Raw genomic sequence first — 3,632 nt, 5'->3', positions numbered from 1 at the left:
AAAGAAAGAAACGGGGCGTCAACACAACCACCAACAGTAAACTCTGTCTCTCGCTGCTGTTTTCACTGCTTTCAGGTAAGTTTAGTCCCTAAAATCACACAAATATTACATACAAACGTTCCTGACACGTTTCTTACTTGTAATTGACATGTTTCTATTGAATATTTATTTTATAGAAATGGTTTAGCCTCTTCGAAAAAGTTCGTTAGCATCTCAACCGTTTTCAGACGAGGTAAGCTAACTCTGTAGATTGAGCTCTTGTTTATGAAACTTTGGGCTTTTAATCAAACCTTATGAGATGTGAGATGTTTTGATAGATCTGTAAAGGTTTTGCTGGTGATTTGCAGCTAAAAAGAAATGTTCCGTACACAGTACACAATGGCTGCGAGAATTTGAGTGGCTAAGGTACAAAAAAGAGAGTAATGAAATGTATTGTGTATACTATATTGTACACAGTGTGGAGCTAGCGCAGGAAACACAAAATTTGCAAAAGGGTGTTCAAACTTCAAACATGAATCTATAAAGCTCCACACTGAGAGCATAAAACATAGACTTTGCAGAGATGCCTGTATGGCACGAAGCACAGGGCCTCTCGCCGCCGGCTTTAAGCGACAAGAGGCTGCGAGTCGAGCCTCCGAGATGACTGAACTTTTGGCAAAGTTCAACACGGCTTATCATATTGCAAAAAGCAAGATGCCCTTCACAAAGTTTAGGTCAGAGATAATTCTTCAAAAGAAAAACTGAATTTCCATCAATCCAACGTACACAAATGACACCGCATGCGCTCAATTCATCGGTGTAATTGCAGACACAATGAAAAGCAAGACAGCGCATGAACTTGCCTCAGCCCCATTTATATCGTTCATGATTGATGGAGACCCAGATGTGTCTATGAAGGAGTGCCAGATTATTTATGCACGGCTAATCAGAATGGGAAAACCAGTTAACATCCTGATCGGGCACGTTGAGGTTCAGCATGCCAATGCTCAAGGTAAGTGCTCAAGAAATCTAAACTAATTGTAAAGATAATGGAATTTACAGTTCAATATCAGAGATTATGCTCTGTTGCGTTATATTAAATATTTTTTAATATATATATAAAAAAAAATTATTATTGTAAAAATCACTTTTTTATTTTATACAATAAATTGATAGTTTTAACCCTTTAATAATAATACCAGCTAACAGGGTTCCCTGCATAGTTTACAGCATTAAGAGAGATTTATTTCCTTTAAAAAAATTACTGTACCTGATATTTATCCAAATGAATCTTTATTGAATTGAGATTGTAATCATAACTCAAGCTTATGAACCAAATCATGAAAAGATTTTCCCTAATAAAAACACAATGAAATTATTCAATTACCAAAAGTTGGCAGCCCTGTTAAATAATGAAAATAATTTATTTACTTGATGATGTTGTTTATATCAACATTAAAATAGTCCCTAAAATCACACAAATATTACATACAAACGTTCCTGACACGTTTCTTACTTGTAATTGACATGTTTCTATTGAATATTTATTTTATAGAAATGGTTTAGCCTCTTCGAAAAAGTTCGTTAGCATCTCAACCGTTTTCAGACGAGGTAAGCTAACTCTGTAGATTGAGCTCTTGTTTATGAAACTTTGGGCTTTTAATCAAACCTTCATGTGTATGAGATGTTTTGATAGATCTGTAAAGGTTTTGCTGGTGATTTGCAGCTAAAAAGAAATGTGTTAAATTCCGTACACAATGGCTGCGAGAATTTGAGTGGCTAAGGTACAAAAAAGAGAGTAATGAAATGTATTGTGTATATTGTACACAGTGTGGAGCTAGCGCAGGAAACACAAAATTTGCAAAAGGGTGTTCAAACTTCAAACATGAATCTATAAAGCTCCACACTGAGAGCATAAAACATAGACTTTGCAGAGATGCCTGTATGGCACGAAGCACAGGCCCTCTCGCCGCCGGCTTTAAGCGACAAGAGGCTGCGAGTCGAGCCTCCGAGATGACTGAACTTTTGGCAAAGTTCAACACGGCTTATCATATTGCAAAAAGCAAGATGCCCTTCACAAAGTTTAGGTCAGAGATAATTCTTCAAAAGAAAAACTGAATTTCCATCAATCCAACGTACACAAATGACACCGCATGCGCTCAATTCATCGGTGTCATTGCAGACACAATGAAAAGCAAGACAGCGCATGAACTTGCCTCAGCCCCATTTATATCGTTCATGATTGATGGAGACCCAGATGTGTCTATGAAGGAGTGCCAGATTATTTATGCACGGCTAATCAGAATGGGAAAACCAGTTAACATCCTGATCGGGCACGTTGAGGTTCAGCATGCCAATGCTCAAGGTAAGTGCTCAAGAAATCTAAACTAATGAATTTACAAATGGAATTTACAGTTCAATATCAGAGATTATGCTCTGTTGCGTTATATTAAATATTTTTTAATATATATATAAAAAAATGTATTATTGTAAAAATCACTTTTTTATGTTATACAATAAATTGATAGTTTTAACCCTTTAATAATAATACCAGCTAACAGGGTTCCCTGCTTAGTATAGTTTTAACCTTTAATAATAATACCAGCTAACAGGGTTCCCTGCATAGTTTACAGCATTAAGAGAGATTTATTTCCTTTAGAAAAATTACTGTACCTGATATTTATCCAAATGAATCTTTATTGAATTGAGATTGTAATCATAACTCGAGCTTATGAACCAAATCATGAAAATATTTTCCCTAAGAGAAACACAATGAAATTATTCAATTACCAAAAGTTGGCAGCCCTGTTAAATAATGAAAATAATTTATTTACTTGATGATGTTGTTTATATCAACATTAAAATTTAAAAGTATGCTTTGTTTGAATAATGTGATATTATAAACTAATTTGTTACATGCAGCAGCAAGGAATGGCACACACAGAATGAAGTACCATTCTACAAGTTTCAGGTAGTTATCCCGTTTTTTTATGTAACATATGCTAATAATAATAAAACAGTAAGTGTTGTTGTTTGATTACATAATGAGTGTAAATTAATATTATAATTTCAGGATGTCCCACTTTCGTATTGTGAAGCCACAGTGCTGGCAGAAAATGAGAGCATCTACATCAAATCTCCACAACTGCATCAGGGAGTAAAAGATATTGTGAATTCCACTAAGCACCTTCAAAACAGATTTGGTAGCCTTTTAGGTAATAAGTTTTTCTTTATTGGACATTCTGCAGTATCAAAAGTATTACAATTATTATCATTATTATTTTTTTTTATTGTTTGTGCTGACAGGCACAGTGGGAAGCATGCATGAAACACCTACTGCCAAGCACCTACAGCAGTGACATGCTTCAACATCTTTAATCATGACTCCTGGCCAACTGAGAAAGAGAAACTCTTGGACTACGGTGCAGAAGAGCTTGATTTTCTGCTAAAGCATTTCTCTCCTGTCCTAGAAAGGTAACTTCTATGGAGCTGAGCCAATCTCTTAAGAATAGCCTTGATCGGGTTGTGTTAGCCACAGTGTTAACTGTCTCTCATTTTATTTTTAGGAATGGATGTGAACAAGATCTAGCTAAAGAGGAGTTTCAGGCACTGAAAACAATGATCACAGTCTCTTTCATGGATAAGAGCTACCT

General features: G+C 35.5%; 1 long non-coding RNA gene across 1 annotated transcript; it reads left to right on the top strand.

Moving 5' to 3' along the window:
* Positions 1–3,166: 3,166 nt before the first annotated feature.
* LOC107694095 (uncharacterized) lies at positions 3,167–3,632 on the top strand. The gene is made up of 3 exons (XR_001634820.1): positions 3,167–3,194; positions 3,286–3,453; positions 3,546–3,632. It is a non-coding gene; the product is annotated as an uncharacterized LOC107694095 (long non-coding RNA).

Source organism: Sinocyclocheilus anshuiensis, unplaced genomic scaffold (genome assembly GCF_001515605.1).
Source record: "Sinocyclocheilus anshuiensis isolate Anshui unplaced genomic scaffold, SAMN03320099.WGS_v1.1 scaffold2408, whole genome shotgun sequence".
NCBI lineage: Eukaryota > Metazoa > Chordata > Actinopteri > Cypriniformes > Cyprinidae > Sinocyclocheilus > Sinocyclocheilus anshuiensis.
Note: the sequence above shows the minus strand (reverse complement) of the source record. Positions and strands in the feature narration are given on the sequence as shown.